This window comes from Rattus norvegicus, chromosome 20, assembly GCF_036323735.1.
Source record: "Rattus norvegicus strain BN/NHsdMcwi chromosome 20, GRCr8, whole genome shotgun sequence".
Taxonomy (NCBI): Eukaryota; Metazoa; Chordata; class Mammalia; order Rodentia; family Muridae; genus Rattus; species Rattus norvegicus.
The window spans coordinates 13,181,207-13,203,593 of record NC_086038.1 but is presented as its reverse complement, the minus strand read 5'-3'; the positions used below and the strand labels follow the sequence as shown (position 1 = coordinate 13,203,593).

At 43.7% G+C, this 22,387-nt stretch overlaps 1 long non-coding RNA gene across 9 annotated transcripts in view; it reads left to right on the top strand.

Moving 5' to 3' along the window:
- Positions 1–22,387, top strand: part of LOC102556392 (uncharacterized) — a 51,770-nt gene that overhangs the window by 10,348 nt on the left and 19,035 nt on the right. For 4 of the 9 annotated variants that reach the window (XR_005497388.2, XR_005497387.2, XR_010061058.1 and 1 more), the window contains one exon: positions 7,214–7,334. This is a non-coding gene — a long non-coding RNA (uncharacterized LOC102556392). The other 5 variants (XR_005497389.2, XR_005497383.2, XR_005497384.2 and 2 more) reach the window with 4 other exon arrangements.

Here is a 22,387-nt window from a genome sequence, read left to right as displayed (position 1 = left end):
AATAGAGAGGGACTCAGAGAGCTGCTTGGCTGTGTAACCTCCTGCAGGGACTTGGCAAGAGGCCAGCTTGGCTCTGGCGGTTCTATGCTTTTACAAAGAAAGAGCCAGACGGAGAGGCAGGAGGCTAGGTACCAGGCTGGGCTCTGGAGTTATAGAAAATCATAAGCTGACGTGAGTGCTATGGTCCTAGGTCCTCGAGAAGAGCAGCCGGTGCTCTTAACTGCTGAGCCGCCTCTCCAACCCTTGGACAACAAGACTTTTTAACCAAACTGGAGAAGAAACAGAGGGTCACAGAATGATTTTATTGATGCCAGACTTTGTCCATTGAGGGGGGATTCCATGTCCTCGGTGAATGAGGGATAGCTACAATCTCCATCAACTTCAAAGTCTGTGATCAACCATGGGGGCAGCGAGGAACACTTCTAAGTCCAGTTCCCCTCACTCATCCTCCCTGAATGGCATAGAGCAATCCAAGCAGCCACCAGCCCATTGGGGGTGTACTGTATAGAATCAAGCACCTGAATTCATGTCCATTAGATTTTACACTTGTGGGCAGAAAGGACTCATAATCTGGGGGATAAAACATTTTATCCTGAGTGGGACAAAGTGGTACACACGTTTAATCCTGACACTCAGGAGGCAGAGGCAGGTGGATCTCTGTGAGTTCAACGCCAACCTGGTCTACTTAGCATGTGCCAAGACAGTCTGTGCTACGTAGTAAAGCCCTGTTTCAAAATGGGGGGAAGGGTGTTATACCAATCTGCGATTGCAACTTTTGCGTCCCAAATACTCAAGTTGATACATTAAGAGTTATGTGAGTGCTGGGAATTGTCAAGGGGACAACCTAGAAAAGGTTAAGTCTAGCAGATGGTCTTCCTGGAGGTGGCCCACCATTTTTGGTATGGTCTGCAGTGGGTGAGCTCTGAAAGGCAAGGCCCCAAGAGATTGTTTCTGGCAGCTGATATGCCTTTCCTGTTACTATTACATAGCCTAAGGATTCCTGAGCATTAGCCTACCCCATTGATCAGATTTTCCTGTAGATCAAAGATGAGCTTTCATGAATTAATGCTGTTTAGATGAATTAATGATTTCATAGAATTCCTCGTTTGGTTTAAACCATTTTAGGAAGAAAGTTTTCAAAGATGGTTTTAGTTATTTTGCTAGAAAGAGACAATAAAGTTAGAAGCAAGAATAGAACCCCCCACCCACCCACCTATTGTAAGTAGTAAGTAAAGGCTGCATAATAAGAAATACAACGAGCTTACATAATTATGCTAAAAAGAGATATAGGCTTGGGACAAAGTTATGTTCAAGGAAAAACACTCAGGTCCAAGGATGAAGCCACAGGTGTGCACTGTGATAAGGCAAGGCTATGTAAAAACTATTGCTTTGAACTTATAATGAGCTTACAGTATGAAACACTGATTTGAACTTGTTATTGTTACCTTTCTGTAACTCCCCTTTTATGTAACATTTTATCTCTGAGGTATTTCTTTCTCATAGAGAACTTTTAGTCTAAAGAGCTGTAAAAAGGCTGAAAGCAAAAAGAAGGGGGAGGGGGTGTAACTGGTATATGTGTTGTCTGCAGAATGACTGCTTTCCTTTCTTTTCTCTCTGGTTCAAAAAGAGTCAACGAGCTCCAAGCCTCTCACCTGGCTAGCTAGAGGCTTCTGGATGACAGAGAAAGGAGCACTAGCAATAAATCCTTTTTTAAATTCCCCAGCGCTTATTTAAATATTAAGAGTTGAGTTTCTAAGCACGTGCTGATGCACAGAACAGTAACAAAGAGTTAAGTTTCTCCCGTGCTTATTCAAGCACAGAGAGTTAAAGAAAAAAAGAAGCCAGCAGTTTTCAGCCACAGAATAATCAAGAGAGTGTTAAGTTTCCAAAAAGCTATCAGTCCCCAGTACACTTAGAGAGAGTTACAAGGCCAGCAACCATCAATCTTTTCTCGTTCATCCAACTTTGTGTTCCACCTCACCTCCATACCTCAAAAGGCTGGGGCAGGCTCCCAGCAGGGAATCCAACCTGGGTCTGATTAACAACGATAACCCTCGACACACCCTAATCTTGAACCTAGTAATATGGAGCTGTGAACTTGTCCTATAAACAGAAGGTTTATGTAAGAAGAACATTTGGAAATTTGGGGGTTGGAAGGGAGACCAAGGAAATTTTGTTAGGAATAGACACTGAGAATGTCCCTGAAGGTTTTTGATAAACTGAACAAGGATATCAGGATACAAAGCCCCATTCTTTCCTACTAGACCGGACAGATTCCTGGAACTTGTAAGATACCCCAAACCAAGGGGTTGGGGATTTAGCTCAGTGGTAGAGCGCTTGCCTAGCAAGCGCAAGGCCCTGGGTTCGGTCCCCAGCTCCGAAAAAAAAAAAAAAAAAAAAGAAGTGAGGAAACATGCAAGCAGTGGACTCAGAGGAAAATGACAGACTAGCAGTTAGCCAGGCTCCTAGTCAGACAGAGTGACTTGGGGGACCGTGGTAATAAAGGTGGCGATTCTCCAAGATGGCTGGTTTCTTCCTCAACCTCCTGACTTGAGACAAAAGTCTAGCGGCTTAAAACAAAGGCCCCCGTAGGCTTTTGACTCCCACCAATAGGCCCCTGCTGATGAGCCAGCCCAACAAGTCCAAAGCTTGACCGGGACATGACACATTGACTAACACTGAGGGGTTGGGGATTTAGCTCAGTGGTAGAGCGCTTGCCTAGCAAGCGCAAGGCCCTGGGTTCGGTCCCCAGCTCCGAAAAAAAAAAAAAAAAAAAGAAAAAGACAAAAAAAAGATACCCCAAACCAGAAGTGGCTAAGTCCGCACTTCAACCCACTTTCTGTCAGGGAACAAAACATTTCCTGATGATTGATTCTGAATCTTTGGATTTGGGACCCTGCTGATGACAGGCTTAATTCAGGCATCCATCTTGCCCCTGAGAGCTGGTTATATAATTTATAAAATGGGGGCATTCAATGACACCAAACATCCCACTGAGTATCCAGAAGTACTGGCAAAGGTTTATTCTCTATAAGGGTTTATAATGTTTTATAATAAACTTGATGTTTGCTACTTCAAAGAATGAGCTGTGAGAACCTAGGCAAGTTGCCATGATTTCCAAAGTAGCTACATTCTTTTACAGTATTTTTTAATAAAGATAAAACTAACACCCACACATAACTTTTAGAAATAAAACACATTATAATTGCATGCAGAATGTACGAGAAAAGTTTTGACTATAGAGGAGAGGACGTGTTTGCTTAATCCCATGACTTTAATCAATGCCAGCCAACCTTACATTTTGAAAGGGTAAAATGGGTAAATTTGCAACCTGTAAACTTTTGATCATCATGTTAAAAACTTATGTAGTATTCTAAAAAGCATTGAAGTTTACGCATTTTGAATGCATCAGTCATGTGGTTCGTGAATGTATCATGTTTCATTTTATTTTTTATTTTGTTTTGTTTGATTTTTAAATGACATCTGGTTATACCTAAGCCCCCTCCCAAAAACTCATGTTACTCCTGCCTTTGCTCAAGATTTACGATAGAAGGTATGTTCCAACCCCACTCAGCAGAGCAATACATTTTTTTTTTTGACCTGAGGTAGAGTGGTGCTCTACCACTGAGCTAAATTCCCAACCCCAGAATACATCTTAATATATTTCCATCCCAACCAAGAACTTCAGGCCTCCTCTAAAGACAGCTATTTTTCTTGTTTTCTAGAAATAGTTGTGGCATAGCAAATACTTCTTAAAATATATTATATATGTTTACTTTAATACAAATAGAAAGAAGTAATATTCTGTTCTTTGCTTATTTAACAGTATGTTCCTTTCTTTTTTTTCTTGCTTAATAGTATGCCTCTTAGATGATGTGTAACATTGTATACACATTTGTACTTTTTGTTTCATTGTATCTAGAATCCACCTAAGCACCTAGGGGCTTATGTAAGGAGTCTCTAGATTGGTGAACAAGGTGATCGTTTCTAGTCTTTTACTAGAAAACAATGTTGTAATAAACATCCATTCACTTATGATCCTGTTTACAGGTATGAATTTCTCACCTATGGGATGAATTCACAGTTACACGGTGCAAGGTCCAAAGTTAGGATATGTCCGAGTTACTGTTGTTGAATGAACTTCCATCGAATCTATATCAATTTACAACCCTACCAAGCACCACTGTTTTAACTTGCCCAATATTTGAGTGTCACGCATAATTCTAGGCCTTGGAGGACACGGTGATTAAACAATGAAGACAATAGCAAACGCCTTTCCTAACGGAACCATTGTCTTGTGGGAGAGAGGGTAGAGGAAAAGGTAAAATAAGAGCGTACTCTTCTGTCCTCCAGTTAGTAAACCAATGATGAAAAAATAAAAATAAGAAAGGTGACGCGGTCCTGCCAGGCTACCCAGGTTGGTCTTGAACTCTGGAGCTCAAACGATCCTCTGCTTAAGCCTCCTGAATAGCCGAGGTGACAGATGTAGCTCACCATTGCAAGTCAAAGTCTAAGTGGGTCGTTAGGATGTGAAAGTCTACGCTTCCGCCTCCTCGCCTGTAAAGTCAGCCGGTAACGGCGCACACATCAGAGACTGTTGAAAGAATAACCTTATACTGGACAACACTGTGCCCCAGGGAAGGACAGTTTGGCCACAAGAGGAAGGTATTTTGGAGAAGTAACTATGGAGCAACCAGAACCCGGGCCCCCTGAGCCTGTGCTCCATGCCCTCGTGAATACTCCAAGGGACCAAGAGCACTCAGTTCTCAACGAGCACTGAAAACGCAGAGCAGAGGGGGAACCTTCTAGAAGCAGGCTGCCTGACTCAGGCCGAGCCTGCTGGGGCTCACGAGACATCCACTTCCAGGATGGTGCTCTCAGCCAAAGGCAACAAGCTTGCTGGCTGTCGCTGGCCCATCTGCTCCGTTGAGACTCTCCCAGAGCCCGGACTCCCATTGGCTTCGCGCCAAGGAAACACTCGGGGCGAAGATAAGCAGCTCTTGAGTCGCAGCTGTGGAAATACGCAGACCCGGAGGAGCACGCGCATCTGTTTGCCTGGGCGAGACTCTCAAGTGGGCCGCTCTCCGTATGTCCTTGTCTCACCCGGTGGCACCTCCTTGTCTGTCCACAGTGAGATCCCTCCCTCTCTCTCTACCCGTCTCTCTCTCTACCCGTGTCTCTCTCTCTCTCTCTCTCTCTCTCTCTCTCTCTCTCTCTCTCTCTCTCTCTCTCTCTCTCTCTCTCTCTCTCTCTCTCTCTCTCTCTCCTCCCCAGAGCCCCGTCCTTGCCTGGGTTCGAAACCTTCCTTCAATAAGAGACCCCTTCCCTCTATTCTTTGTACTTAATGCCAATATTTTTATTTCCAAGAAGTAGTAAATAAAAAGAGGGGTATCAGGCTGGAGAAATGGCTCAGTGGTTAAGAGCACTGGCTACTCCTCCAGAGGTCCTGAGTTCAATTCCCAGCAATCACATGGTGGCTTGCCTCTTAGAAAACAAAGTTTAAAAAAGGAGAGATATCTTTGGCCTGAGCTAAATATTATGTAATACACACATGCACCAAAATATCACCTGGTGCCATATATATACATATATATATATGTATGTGTGTGTGTCTGTGTGTGTGTATATATACACACACATATGTGTGTGAGTGTGTGTGTGTGTGTATTTTTAAGGAGACATCCATACCCTTTCCTGTTTGATTCTTTAGCACAGGCCACCCTGGAATCTGCACAGCCAACAAAGACCTGTGACCATCACACCCCTAGAATCCATGTTCATAACTTTATCACCACTGACTGGAGCCTAGGGCATCCATACATTTGATTAGGGACTTGGGAATAATCTATGACAATTACTAACTACACCATTAACCCTGTTGGAGAAACAGTTTGAAGCCTAAATTTTTCTTCTTTGGTTGATTCTTAAGTTGACCCACAGACCGGAGTCTTAGTTCTTAGTGCATCATGGGTATAGTAACATGGATGGATGGATGGATGGATGGATGGATGGATGGATGGATGGATGGATGGGGTAGGTGGGTGGGTAGACGGATGCATGGATGGATGGATGCATGCATGGATAGATGGATGGATGGATGGATGGATGGATGGGGTAGGTGGGTGGGTAGACGGATGCATGGATGGATGGATGCATGCATGGATGGATGGATGGATGCATGGATGGATGGATGCATGCATGGATGGATGGATGGATGGATGGATGGATGGATGGATGGATGGATAGGGAGGGTGGGTAGATGGATAGATGCATGGATGGACAGATAGATAGATAGATAGATAGATAGATAGATAGATAGATAGATAGATAGATAGATAGATAGATAGATAGATAGCAAGTGGTTGGAGATGCTTAGCATTTTAGTTTGGAAAAAAAAATCTACCAAGCCTGCTTGGATTCCAGTTCCTGACAGAACAGTATTGTGTCAGACCTCAGGAGTCCTCAAGGCAATCTCAGCAGACTGATGCTGGAGAGAAGCCATCATTTTGATGGACTTCAGTGACTTTCCGTTGAGCTGTGGGAAAATTTGACTGCTGACTCTGGCTGAATCATAGCCCAGAGGTCTTGAATCTACGATTCTCTCTGAAAATTCTTTTCCCAAAGTATAAACCTGGCAGACTCCAACTGGTGTAGTATTTTCTTTAATTATGTATCTAGTGTTCTCTATGTCTGGCAATTTTTATAGGTTCTTGTACTGGATAGTTTTATGTCAGCTTGACACAAGCCATTTGAAATGGAGGGAACCTCGATTAAGAAAATGTCTCCTGGTCTTTTTATGATCAGGCTGTAGAGAAGCCTGTCTCGAATTTTCTTAATTAGTGATTAGTAGGGAAGGGCCCAGGCCATTGTGGGTGGTGCCACCTTTGGCCTGGTGGTCCTGGGTTCTGTAAGAAAACAGGCTGAGCAAGCCAGTAAGCAGTGTTCCTCTGTGATCTCCACATCAGTCCCTGCCTCCAAGTTTCTGTCCTGCTTGAGTAACTGGGCTGACTTTCTTCAGTGATGACCTACAATGTAGAAATGTAAGCCAAATAACCCTGTGGTGGTGTGAGTGAAAATGGCCGACAAAGACGCAGAGAGAACGGTACTTTTAAGAGGTGTGGCCTTGTTGGAGGAAATGCGTCACTGGGAGTGGGCTTTAAGGATTCAAGCCAGGCCCAGTGTGATTCTCTCTTTCTGTTGCCTACTGATCCAGATGTAGAACTCTCCAGCACCCTGTCTGCCTATTTGCCACAATGCTTCCCATCATGAGGATAATAATGGACTAAACATCCGAACTGTAAGTCAGCCCCAACTAAACGTTCTCCTTTATAAGACTTGCTGTGGTCCTGGTTTCTTCACAGCAATAAAAACATAATGAAGACACACACTTCCCTCCCCAACTTCCTTATGGTCATGGTGTTTCTTCACAGCACTGTAATCCTAACTAAGTTTTTTTCATTGATTCCTTAGAACCATCCAGTAGATGAGGAAGTCAATCTACAAACTATGAACTAAATAATTTGTTCCTGGTCACACGGCTTGGGTGTGAGGGCTGAGATTTAATGTGAGCTTTCAAACAGGCATGAATGTCACCGGTCACCCATGTTGCTCGTTAATAACTTATATATTAATGTTCTCCATTCTCCAGTAAAAAGACACAGACCAACAGACTAGATTAGAAAACTGGACCTATCTTTCTACCCCACCCAAGAAACAGAGTTCACCATCAAGAACAAATATCTCAGGTACGAGGATGAAAAAAAGATATTCTAAGCAAATAGATCCAAATAGCAAGCAGGCGTAGACATTTTAATACCAGATAAAAATAGACTTCAAACCAAAACTAATAGTAAGAGATAAGAAAGGACACTGCACATTCATCAAAGGAAAAAGCCACCAAGATGATATTATGACTCTTGGCATCTATGCACCAAGCATAAGAGCACCCAAGTTCATAAAAGAAATAGTGCTACAGCTAAAATTACATGTTGAGCCACAGATGGTGTCACTTCAGTACCAAACTCTTCTGAATAGGTCATCCAGACAAAAATGGAGCATAAATGTTAGAGTTAAATAATGTCAAATGGACCTACTAGACAGCTACAGAACACACCACAAAGACTACAGGATATACTTTCTTCTCAGCAGCTAGCTCATGGAGTTTTCTCCAAAATTGACCACATAATAGAACCCAAAGCAAGTGTCAGCAGATATGAGAAATATGAAACAACACCCTGCATCCTATCTGATCACCATGGATGAAAGCTAAATATCAACAACAGAAACAGGAGGAAGGGTACAAACTTGAGCATTTCCAAACCTAAGGAACATGATGAAGGCATTCCTAAGGGTCAAGTCCATAGCACAAAGAGCCTACATTAAAACAAAACAAACAAACAAACAAAACTGGGGAGATCGCATAGTAGTAACTTAGTGGCACACCTGAAATCTCTGATACAACAAAAAGAAATAATACCAAAAGAGATTAGAGGACAAGACATAGCCAAACTCTGGCCTGAAGTCTATGAGATAGAAACAAACAAAAACAATCAGGTAAGCAAAGAGTTGGTTCTTTGATAAAAGATCCATGAGATTGATATACACTTAGCCAAATTAACTAAAAGATGGAGAAGATTCAAATGAATAGTTAGAGATGAAAAGGGAGACATTACAACAGACACTGAGGAAGTTCAGTCATAAAGATATACTATAAAATTCTTTAACATCCCCCAAACTGAAAAGCCTAAAAGAAATGGATGAAATTTTGATATATATATGCATATATATGTACATATATGACATACCTAAGTTAAATCACGATCAAATAAACAATTTAAACAGACCCATAACACCTAATAAAATAGAAACTAATTAAAATTCTCATGAAAGGTTTAAGGTTAGATGGATTCAACACAGAATTCCAGGAGACCTACATAGAAGAATTAATGCTAATACTATTCAAATTATCCCGAAAAACAGAAAATAAAAGAACATTTCCTAATGCTTTTTTGAAGCCATTATAACCACATACCCAAATCACCAAAAGACTAACAAAAAAGAATATTACAGACCAATATTCCTTATGAGTATAGATGCAAAAAAAATCATATTTTCAAGCAGAATTTAGGAGCACATCATAAAGCTTACTCACTATGATCCGGTTGACTTCATATAGGAATGGCTCATATATGCAAATAAATAGATATAATACAGCACATGAGCAAACTAAAAGACGAAAACCCCAAGGTCGTCTCATGAGATGCAGAAAAGGCCATTGACAAAAATCCAACACCCCTCCATGATGACAGTCTTGGTGAGACTTGGGATACAAGGAACACATCTCCACATAGTAAATGCGATCTACAGCAAGCCCACAGCAAAAATCAACTGAAACGGAGAAACCCAAAGCCATGTCCACTAAAATCAGGAACAAGACAAGGTAGGCCACTCTGTAGACCTATTAGTACTTGAAGTATTAGCTAGGGCAAAGACAACTGAAGAATATCAAGGAGCTACAAATAGATAGGACAGAAGTCAGAGTGTCTTTATTTGTATAATATGATTTTAAACTCTTTTTTTAAAAAATCAGCTAAAAATCTCCTATACCTCAGCAAAGTAACAGGATACAAATTAACAGACAGAAATCAGTGGTCTTTTTTTTTTTTTTTGGTTCTTTTTTTCGGAGCTGGGGACCAAACCCAGGGCCTTGTGCTTCCTAGGTAAGTGCTCTACCACTGAGCTAAATCCCCAGCCCCGTGGTCTTCTTATATACAAATGACAAATATACTGAGAAAAAAATAGGGAAATAATACCGTTCACAGCAGCCGTGAGCCACCATGCTGGGGAAAATAGAACTCAGGTCCTCTGGAAGAGCAGCCAGGGCTCTTGACACTGAGCCATCTCTCCCTACCCCTGCAACAATCAGTTCTAATGAACAGACCTCTCACCCCTCAAAGTAAAAATTTTAAAAGCCGGGGTTTGGGATTTAGCTCAGTGGTAGAGCGCTTGCCTAGGAAGTGCAAGGCCCTGGGTTCGGTCCCCAGCTCCGAAAAAAAAAAAAAGAACCAAAAAAAAAAAAAAGTTTAAAAGCCCACCTTCCTACACTTGTGGGCAATCCTCACGTATTTAAAGATTTGCCCACCTTTTTCTTTTTTTTTTTTTTAAAGAAATACTAGCAAATGGGTTTTAAATGCTATAATTAAAACAGGAAACTCTACTTAGAACATGCAGATCACTTGGGTAGAAAGAAAACCATGATGGAGAGACCAAAAAAAGAGATGGGTGCCCACTGAGGACATTCCACAGTGCAAAGCGGTCCAGGGAGCACCCCCCAACAATGCCATAAAAGAAAACGCTGGCCCCTTTCTGTACATAGCATGAGTAGAGGGTCACATGACTGAACATGGACAATCCAGTTAACCATAACCGAACACCATAGTGCTGTGGCCCTATAAACCCTCCCACCATCACCACCCAGAGTCAAACATTAGCCAATCAGGATTGCCTTCATTTGCACGATGAGAATTCTATAGAGGAGAATCCACACACAAAAAAGATTGTATCTCCTAAATTAAGGCTACTGCTGACCACCAGCTAGAAGCTATCTAGGTTGCTGTTCTGTGATTGCCCTGAAGCTCAATACACTGATTTTCCTCTATTGCGTTTAAGTGAATTCTTTCGCTGCCTGGGACTCTGACCCACCACAACTTGCTAATTGCCAGTTTGACTTAAGAATTTGCCTGGGAAACACCATCCAGACTCTTAATCCCCTCACTGAATATAGATATAACATATTCCCCAAGAGCATACTCCTAAGTTCTGAGTGGCTCAGTTTCAGGTTAGCTAAGCTTAGAAGCCAACAGAAAACAGGCAATTCCAGCATTCAAGAGTCTAAGACCCCCTCAGGAGCTAGTGAAAACTGCCGTAAATGGTAGACTATTACAGAATATGGGTACACAAGCACAGGCTTGTAACAAAGGCCCGAATTAGGAACAGACCTTGAGAGCCTAATCCGGATAAACGGTACATCAAACTGTTCCTAAAGCTCTCGAAGATCAATTAATGTCCGCTCTCGTTCTATGAAAGCCATTCAGACAGTGTGCACACTAACCACAGGGAGAGGGAGTCCCCGGCAGCTACTAGGAGACACCCTCTCACTAATACTGTGATTCAAAAATAATTAGATAACACAAGCCTTCAGTGGCCCTCCAGGATGAGTGCCCTGGTATCAGTTGAGTTGCTAAAAGGAGCCGAAGATGTTATATTTGAGCCCAGTCGCCATATTTATGTCTTAACTCCTGATGGAGTAATAGGACGGATACTGGCTGACCCCCTAGGAGGTTAGGTAAACACCCCCAACATACAATGTGATAACCCCAATGTAACTCTTTGAAAAACAATGGACTCAAGTCCCCCACCACTCTGATGCCTGCAAGCTCCAAGCCTCTGACACCCACTCCAGAACTATGTGCGAGTATTTGATGCTGTTTCCCCTCACCCGCACCCCCAACCCCAGCAAATCAGATCTATCAGACCATCTGGAAATGGCTTTCCAGACCTCAGAAGACAAATTCTGACTGGGCATTAGTGACCCAGCCTTCCACATAGACGATACTAGATATATTTGGCCAAGAGACAAAATCAATAGCTCTCACCTGAACTTGGGAGCTTGCAAAAAAAAAAAAAAAAGAAAGAAAGAAAGAAAAGAAAAAGAAAAAGAAATGAGGTATCGGGCTGGAGAGATGGCTCAGTGGTTAAGAGCACTGACTGCTCTTCCAGAGGTCCTGAGTTCAAATCCCAGCAACCACATGGTGGCTCACAACCATCTGTAACAGGGTCTGATGCCCTCTTCTGGTGTGTCTGAGGACAGCAACAGTGTACTCACATATATAAAATAAATAAATCTTTAAAAAAAAAAGAAATGAGGTATCATTTGTGCTGATTCAAAATATCATTCTTGATGATCCACACTATGGAGCCGTCTGAGGAAAGAGAGGGCTCAATCTAAATAATTAAGGCATTAAAATAGGAGGTATGTAAACTCTTGGAGGCTGTCCTCATGCATGAAAGGCTGGCCATTACGCATTGCTCCAGACATCATAAACGAGACCACAATATCGACCAAGCCAGTATGTTGGCTGCTGGTAAGACATAGTTGATCTCCTGATACTTGGAATGAGCTCTTCTCTACCCCGAATATTCAGAAGTTGGACCTAAGAGTGGGATTTTAAAGAGTAGGACCCTCTCTTTCAGTGGGAAGTTATATTCTCACAAAACTGTCTGGGTACCCCAAAACCTTGCGTTTCCAATAACTATATTCCTCAACTCTCTCACTGTGGGTAAGGTGTATGACGTACCATAGAAGGCCAGACAATGAAGAGGTGACTGGGAATCACAAGCAGAAGCTTTAAACACAATAATAAGACGCAAAGCGCCATTCTCCAATTCAACCAGGCCATACAAATTCAAAAGGGAATCAACCATCAGCTAGCTAAGGGCTCCTTTGCTCCACCACATTAGACATTATGGACAGGCAGGAAGCTCCTCAAGCACTGGATTCTAACAGACTTCATTTCCCCCTCATGTTTGGCAGCAATGAGCAGAGGAATTTAGCAGGCTGGAACACCCTCTAATGTTACAGTTCTCGTGCCTTGGGCCTAGGCTTGTATTACAAGCTCTCGGTCTTGGTTTTGAAACCACTGGCCCTGGAAACATAACAGCTGCCTGGAATTCTTCCAGTGACAAATGCCTATGGTTTCTCTTCTCTGGCCCCGTAGGACTTTTTATCCTCGAATAATCTCGATTCTCTGCCTTTTCTTCCCAATTCTTTACTCCCTGGGCTGCTCTGAAACAGTGGCTCTGTTTCTTCAGCTGTTAGGCATCTGGCCAGACCACCACACGGACCACTTCTGTAGTCAGGACCCTGCCAAGATTGATTGGGTGCAACGTGTCTGCCACCCCCCAGAAGCCTGTCTCTCTTCTGCCACAAGCCATCTGTCTCTGTTGCTTCTTTCTCCAGGTCACCAGCTCAGCCCACACCACTGAAAAGAGATAAGAGACGGTCTCTGGGGAGAAGTCTGTCATTGGGTAACACACGAGTATCTCCCAACTGGCTCACTGAGCTAGTCTAAGCAGGCTCATTCCCCTACACTTCTGGGCAATCCTCGCATATTTAAAGACTTGCCCATGGTTGGATCAACACAACCATTTCCTGTGGTTCTCAACCTCCCTGATGCTACAACCCTTTAATACAGGTCCTCGTGTTGTGGTGACCCCCGGCCATAAAATGAGCTCATTCCTACTTCATAGCTGTAACTTTTGCTACTGTTATGGATCGTAATATAAATATCTGATATATAGAATATCTCATGTGGGACCCCCAAAGGGGTCACAACTCACTGGTTGAGAACCATTGTCAATCACAGTCTTGTCTCTTAATACCAATCAGTCACTGAGGCTTGTTGTGTTTTGAACCAATGGGGGCCTTGCTTCTTGGTGCCAACCAGAAAACTCGAGACTTGCGTTTGGACCAATCACAGTCTTACCACCACCTAGATTATCTCTGTTGACCATGGAATGTGCTCTCCCTCTGGTCAAAATGGAAATGGTTGCAGGGTCCTCTGAAGTTTATTGAGTACAAAAGGTTTCTGCTGGTGCTGTGCCTTGTGTGTGTGTGTGTGTGTGTGTGTGTGTGTGTGTGTGTGTGTGTGTCCTGATCCTTCAATCTCTATATTCTTCCTTTGAGAGAGAGTCTCTCTCATGGAACCTGGAGCTAGGCTGTGTGGGAAATGTAAAATACTGCCTTTTCTATCAAACATGGAGAAATAAGGCAAGGCAAGCAACCGTTTTAAAAGAAAATGTCTGTGAGGGGTATTGTTCATTGTCAACTTGTCTACGCCCAGAATCAACTAGAACCTCAAAATGGAGGGGCACACCTGTGAGGGATTTTGCCTTACTTGAAGTGGGAAGATCCACTTCAAATCCAGATCTTTAAGGTGGGAAGACCTCCTCTTATCTGGGCCAGACCTTCTGCCACCCAAAGCCTATCTAAGGTCATAGAAGAAGGAAGCTTTCGTGTGCATGCTCTCTCCTCAGCTACCAAGTCCATTCGCCTTTGTCTTCTGGATCCTGGAGAATACTCAAGACAATTGGAGATATCCGTCCTCATGGACTGAACAACTACTGGATTTCTGGATCTTCTGTTCATAGACGGCCATCTTTGGATTAGCTGGACCATAGCCTGTAAGTCATCCTACAAAACTTTCTATGTATAGAGAGGTCCGTTTTATAGCTTCTGTTACTCTAGGGATGAATGTCATTCATCAAAAATCTTTCCTGAGACAGCATTTTCCTGAAGTCAGTACAGATGCACAAGGTTGCATTCCATACTGCTTATAAACGGTGTCATTTACGTTAGTCAACTGGGTAAGAAGGTGAGGCTAAGCTCTAACAAGTTAGAGAGGCGTAGGAATGAACTGCTTGCTTGCTTGCTTGCTTGCTTGCTTGCTTGCTTGCTTGCTTGCTGCCTGCTTGCTTGCTTGCTTGCTTGCTTGCTTGCTGCTTGCTTGCTTGCTTAATTTGACACAGCTATTCAACCTTCTGTAGAAGTATAACTTTTGCCTTGGTAAAATTCTGTGCTGGTTGGTTTTTGTCAACTTGACACAAACCATAGAGTCATTTAGGAAGAGGACATCAATTGAGAAAATGCCCACACGAGATTGGCCTGTGGTGTTTGTTGTTGTTGTTTTGTTTTGTTTTGTTTTGTTTTTATTACTGATTGATGTGGAAGAGCCCAGTCCATTGTGGGTGGTCCTACCCCTGGGTGGGTGGTCCTGGGGGGACGTGTATAAAAGAGCAATCTCAGCAAGCTCTGGGAAGAGAGCCAGTAAGCAGCATTCCTCAATGGCCTGCTTACAGGCTATGGTGTAGAAGCTGAGGTGAATACTTGCCTCCCCAAGTTGTTTTTGGTCATGGTGGTTCATCACAGTGATAAACAAATACTTTGGATCACATGGTCATTTCTTGAGACCCTAGACCAACAGTTCCTAACCCGTGGGTCACAACCCCTTTGGGGGTCAAATGACCCTTTCATAGGAGTCACACATGAGGTGTTCTGCATATCAGATATCTACACTGGTTCATAACAGTAGCAAAGTTATAGTCATAAGTAGTGATGAAAATAATTTTGTAGTGGGGGTCACCACAGCATGAGGAATTGTATTAAAGGGTCACACAGCATTAGGAAAGTTGAGAACCGCCGCTATAGACTCATTTCTGATCTCATTGTACCTAATGTGGGACCCCTCTCTCCATGACTGAAGGTCTTAGAGACGAACTCCCACCCTGTGAGATACAACCACTGCTTCGTTGTGTAGTTGTTTGAGTGTAAAGACAGCCAGTAACTAAGAGAAACCTCACATCAAAATCAGATCAGCAGCCCAATAAGGCCCAGAGCAAACAAAGCAGAAACCCACAACTCTGGGCATGAACTGAGGTAGCATAATAGGGTTTCAAAATCCTTCTGGTTATTGGGTATTTTTGGAAGGTACGGTGGTTTGAATATGGTTGGCCCAGGGAATAGCCCTATTAGGAGGTGTGGTCTTGGAGTGGGTGTGGCCTTGTTGGAGGAAGTGTGCCTCTGTGGGGATGGACATTGAGACCCTCCTCCTAGCTGCCTGAAGCCAGTCTGCTCCTGGCTTCCTTTGGATGAAGATATGGAACTCTCAGCTCCTACAGTGCCTGCCTGGATGCCACCATGCCTCAGAACCCGTCAGCCAGCCCCAGTTAAATGCTGTCCTTTATAAGAGTTGCCTTGGTCATGGTGTCTCTTCACCGCAATAAAACCCTAACTATGACAGAATGTGACAGAGTGCAGTTTGGCGGGCCATTTCATCGATAGCTCTTTTTTCTTTAACAGCAGCCAGAGCAGCAAGGGAGTGTCTAATAGCTAAATTGTCAACTGCCCCAGACTCAGTGTCTTTACTCATTTACAGAAAAAGAAATATCAGGGGTATTTACGATATAAACTCAAAGAACCTATTACTGACATTATATTATAATTGTATATGACTATATATTTAGCAAACATAATAACTAATTTTTAACAAATTTCAACAGTGCTTTAGCAATGATTAACACCCACTCAGTTCTCCAGGGGAAAGATGGGTTCCCCTTATCTGCCTCAGTCCATGCACGGCCGCAGACCTAGCAAGCATGAGGACCAGAGTCCAGATCCTGAGCACCTGTGTAAGAGGCTGAGGGCAGCGATGCATCAGTAACTCCAGAACAGAAGGAGACGAAAGCCAGTCTATCCAGTTGGTGAGCTACAGGTTCAATGGCAGACTTTATCTCAAAACCTTGGCAGAAAGTGATAGAGGAAGACACTCCATGTTGACCCCTAGCATCCAGATATGAACAGATAGGTAGGGGTCTGTGCTTATATACATACATGCACACAATCACACAACACACACACACACACACATACACACACACACCATCATCATCATCACCATTAGACGGCCTTATTAAATAGCTATGAGACATAATGTTGTATTTATATTCTGCCTTAATCGGGGTTTCTATTCCTGTGCAAGCATCATGACCAAGAAGAGAGTTGGGGAGGAAACGGTTTATTCAGCTTACACTTCCACATGGCTGTTCATCACCAAAGGAAGTCAGAACTGGAACTCAAGCAGGTCAGGAAGCAGGAGCTGATGCAGAGGCCATGGAGGGATGTTTCTTACTGGCTTGCTTTCCCCTGGCTTGCTCAGCTTGCTGTCTTATAGAATCCAAGACCACCAGCCCAGGGATGGCACCACCCACAATGGGCTGGGCCCGCCCCACTTGATCACTAATTGAGAAAATGACTTATAGCTGGGTCTCATAGAGGCATCTCCTCAAGGGAGGCTCCTTTCTCTGTGATAAGTCCAGCTTGTGTTAAATTGACACACAAAACCACCCAGTACATATTCCTAATCATTCGTTTTTTGGAAAACAACCAAAACTACGAAGACACGGGCAGACAAACACCCTCTCCCAGACTCCTGAGGGTAGACTGTGAGAACCCTCTAACTCTACAGAAGTTCAGGTTTTATATATTGTAATATATATATATTATAATACATACATAGTGTGTGTACGTGTGTCACAGTGTACTTGTGAAAAATCAGTGGACGATGGTCAGGAGTTGACTCTTTTCTTCAACCAAGTGGATTCTGGGACTCAAGTTCACAATGAGGCTTGGCGGTGAGTACCAGCTACTGAGCCATGTCCCAGGCCGTAGAACTGGATTTCTCATGTGACTGTAGGTCCACTCCAGAACGACTCAAACAGAGTCCCAGAAAAGCCAAAGTGCACTTTGGGAACTCACTCTAGGATAGATTGTTGCATGTTTAAACTTCAGCTAGGTACTTCATAATCACATCTCTCTCCTTGGAGAGGAAGATGCAAATCAGAATTGCTAACAGAGATCAAGAGGGGGGGAAAAGAAAGTGAAAAATGTAGAAAAAAAATGCCATCCAGCTGGCACAAGGTATAATTAAAGTATTTTTCAAGTTCTTCCTTTGTACACAACTCAATTTTGCCCCCTGACAGTTTTAAAGGGCTCATTTCTGAATCCTACCACACCGAGGCCTATTATATTCTCCAGGAATAGAGTTTATATTAAACTCGCTGTACTTTTAAACGAATTTATCTCCCTCCTACGGTATACTTCTTTGACTTTCCCATATTTAAAAACTGCAGTCTTTTCCTTTGTTCTTCTTCTAAGCCTGTTCCTGTCACGTGCGCTTTTGAAACATCTTGCATCCTGTCCCTTCCTAGTTCTCTCAGTGTCTAGCGTGGCCAAATTCCTCGCTGTATTCTGTCCGCACCACCATATTAACCAGGAGGCTGCGTTAGCTAAGAAGCAATTTCACCCATTTAAGTACGTGTGCCTTCTAGTTAATTTTCCCATTAGCACACTCCCTGTTGGGTCATATAATGGTTGTAATAATGTCTGACCCATTAATTTTTAAGTAAATTATGTTTAGATAATTGGTAGCTTATTCATGTGACCCTAGTGACTGGGAGGCTGAGGTAGGAGGACCATCAATGGGATACAAGATGAATTGAAATTCAGCCTAAACAACCTAGCAAGATCTGTCCACCTCAAAATAAGAGTAAAGGCCAGGGGTGTGGCAGTGCACGTGTCTAACACAAGGCTATGGAGTCATTCCTCCAGTGGCCCCTATGTCCCAGAGCCATTTGTGCCGCCATGATGATCATGGACTGAACCTCTGAAACTGTAAGCCAACCCCAAGTTAAATGTTGTCCTTTATAAGAGTGGCCTTGGTCATCGTGTCGGTTCACAGCCATGGAAACCCTAACTAAGACAAGGAACTTTCCCCCAAATAAGAAAGCAGTAACCTTTTGGCATACTATAACATACCAAATTAATATATAGGGAAAAGAATTCATTAGGAGGCTGGAGAGATGGCTCAGTGGTTAAGAGCACTGACTGCTTTTCCAGAGGTCATGAGTTCAGTCCCCATCAACCACATGGTGGCTCACAGCCATCTGTCATGAGATCTGATGCCCTCTTCTGCTGTGTCTGAAGACAGTGTACTCATATACGTAAAATAAATAAATTAACCTTAAAAAGAATAATACTTTAAAAAAGAATAACTTAAAAATAATAAATCAAATAATGTTTTATCTCAATAAAACAATTTAAGTTAGAGGTAGACTATCCCTTGCCTAAAATGCTTGGGACTAGATGTATTTCAAGTTTGAAGCTTTTTCTTTTTTAATTCAAAAAGAAATGTAAGGGACTGGAGAGATGGCTCAGTGGTTAAGAGCACTGATTGCTCTTCCAGAGGATCTGAGTTCAAATCCCAGCAGCACATGGTGGCTCACAACCATCTGTAATGGGATCTGATGCCCTCTTCTGGTGTGTCTGAAGACAGCCACAGTGTACTTATATATAATAAATAAATAAATCTTTAAAAAAATAAGATATGTAATCTTGGAGTATTTTCCCAGATGTCAGCAGCTGAATACCTCTAAGGTTCTTGGTATTCATCCATCCATTTAATATGCATTTCTTCAGGCACATTGTGCTGGCTAGTTTTATGTCAAGTTGACACTAGCTACGGGCATCTGAGAAGAGGGACCCCTCCCTAAGATCAGGCAGTAGGCTGGCCTGTCGGGCATTTTTATAATTAGTGATTGCTGGGGAGGGCCCAGGCCACTGTGGGTGGTGCCATCCCTGGGCAAGTAGTCCTGGGTAGAAAGCAGGCTGAAGAAACCAAGCCAGTGAGAGGCGCCCCTCCATGGCTGCTGCATCAGCTCCTGCCTCCAGTTTCCTGCTGTCTTCCTTAGAGGACAACCTGTGATATGGAAGTGTAGCCGAAATATACCCTTTCCTCCCCAACATGCTTTTGTTCATGGTGTTTCGTCACGGCAATAGTCGCCCTAACTAAGGCATATATTTAATGGACCGAAGTAGGCAACAAGCTGCAATACTTAAGGCCATCTAATTGGGGGCTACTTCTGTTCTAAATGGGACTTAGGGGTATGTGGTCAGTACTATGGGATATTTCCTAGTGGTTGGTTAATATGTGTTCTGGGCCGAGGATATGCAGAGTAAATGACTGGACGGAAGGACTCCTGGTCTGCAAACACACACATACACATATATAAACATGTACACAAACACACATCATACACGTATACACAAACATACACACATATACACACACAAACATACACACACACAGACATATGCACACAAGCATACAAATACACACACACACACACACACACACACACACACACACACACACACACACACTCTATTGGTTCCGCTCCTCTGGAGAACCTTAACTAATACAGAATTCTTGGGAAGAATGTCCTTAAGGAACAAAACTGTAACGATAAATGTTTCTAATACGCCCAGGTAGGTTTTTTTGGGAGCCAACTCTAATTTGACTATGCCTACAGTTACAAAAAGTTTCTCTCGATAACAGAGGGGACATTGTGTGCGGGGAGAACTCTTTAATGAATTACATAAGAATGAAGGTGCTCCTGATTCACCGCTCATGACAGGCAAGGGACTTAATGATTCTATATAAAAAGCTTTTAGGTATTTCTGGGAAAACTAAGAAATATGGCTGGTTATGGGTAGCATTGCTGGATAAAATAACAAAGGAGGAAAAATGAGCCCAGAGATATGATCTTCTCCAGCCACTGGGGCTAAAATTGTCAAAAATTAAGAGCAAAGACCCATCACTTGGTTAATTTATGATGCAAGTTTATGTCTCACCCTGGAGGGGTGTCTGCAGTTAAAGTGAGGACACTGAGAAACATTGGGGTCCTGTGACTTGGACCCCCTAAGAAAAGGCTTCCCATCCCTCTGAGCCTCACCAGAGAATGCTTTACCACTCCCAGAGGCAGAGGCATTTATCTTGACATGGCCATGCCCATGGCAACCATTCCCATTCAGGGCCTCACTCAGAGCTTCCTCTGATCCGTATACAACCCACTGATATGTCACATGCCGCCAGGTCTGAGGTCACATGTCCCAAGTGGAAGATCAGACTGGACCAGTTACAGAGCCTTCTGCTGTCTGGTCCCCCTCAAAACTACCTATGGTCAGAGGAATAGACTCAAGTGAGAAATGTTCTGCCTCCAACAGTCAAATAAGCCTCCCTATAAGTATTTCATTTCTTTCTTGGTGATAAGAAAGGCAGGGCGTCCCCTCTGTGAATGGGTTAGAGGCTGTACCTCTGGGGATGTTCTTTCCGTCTCAGCAAACCGTCAGGGCTGAGGAAGCAGTCTGCAATTGCTTCACAGCGTGGTAACCCACCCAGGTCTGTGACACTGAAAGAGAATAATCTCCATTTGCTGTTGGGGTGCTTGTCCACCTGTGAGCCTCATACGTAAAATAAACTAAGGGGGGAAGGGCAGCTTGGAAAAGGACAGGTCAGAGCCTGTAATGGAATACCAGCCATAGAATAACAGCTAGTAAATGAGTCCCCTTCACAAATAATACTATTTGTGAGGAGCAAATACGCATGCCCTAAGTTGTATCCAAAGTCCCCTTGAAGAATAGGGTTTCAGGAGGTGACTCATGAGTGGGGGGCACACACATTCAGCCTATTACAGGGCACCACAGCATCCCCCAAGCCAAACCTTTGGTGTGCTCAGTACAGGTTCATCGTACATACCAGCACAAAGTTTGGCTTGAGTATTGTAAGCAGGTTTTTTTTTTTATTTCATTTTGTTTTGTTTCTTTTCTTTCTACTTTATTGAGTCCTTACACCTCTACCTCCCTTCTAACCCTTATTCCATCCGGATCCCTTCCGACCCCCAACACAAGGTGGAAGAGAAAGATTAGAGGGGGAAAGAGGAGTATTCTGTTGATTCGGAATGTAGAGTTCCTTGAGGCAGACTCTCCAGCAGTTCAGCAAACCAGGAAGAGCTGATTCAGTAGCACAGTGAACCAGCAGCAACAGGAAGAGTCATATTTGCTGCCGCCTCCTCCTCCTCCTCCTCCTCCTCCTCCTCCTCCTCCTCCTCCTCCTCCTCCTCCTCCTCCTTCTCCTCCTCCTTCCTCTCTTTCTCCTCCTCCTCCTCCTCCTTCTCCTCCTTCTCCTCCTCCTCCTCCTCCTTCTCCTCCTCCTTCCTCTCTTTCTCCTTCTCCTCCTTCTCCTCCTTCTCCTCCTCCTTCTCCTTCCTCTCCTTCTCCTTCTCCTCCTTCTCCTCCTTCCTCTCCTTCTCCCTCTCCTCCTTCTCCTCCTCCTCCTCCTCCTCCTGCTGCTGCTGCTGCTCCTCCTCCTCCCGCTCCTCCCCCTCCTCCTCCTTTTTTCTTCTTCTTCTTTTTTCTTCTTTTTTTCTTTTTTTCAGAGCTGGGGACCGAACCCAGGGCCTTGCACTTGCTAGGCAAGCGCTCTACCACTGAATTAAATCCCCAACCCCCTCCTCCCCCTCCTCTTCCTCCTTCTCTCCCACCCCCTTTCTTCCCCCTCCCCATCTCCATCCTCCTCCCTCTCCTCCCCCCTCCCCATCTCCATCCTCCTCCCTCTCCTCCCCTCCCCCTCTCCTTCCCCCTTCTCCGTCCTTCTCCCCCTCTCCATCCTCCTCCCCTTCTCCATCCTCCTCCTCCTCCTTCCAAATGCCACCATCTCACTGTGGGCTCCGGCTTTCATTCCCTCTCCAGAGTCCCCAGAATGAAACTATCTGCAGCTGGCAAAGATCACACCCCTGCTAGTGCACAAGACAGTCATAGTTTAGGGGCTGTGGACACACCGAAGCAGCCCCACATCCTACACCTGGGATTAAAACAAAAACATATAACTGGGTTTTTTAAGAAACCCAAACTCTCGCTACAGGGTATAGATTTGAA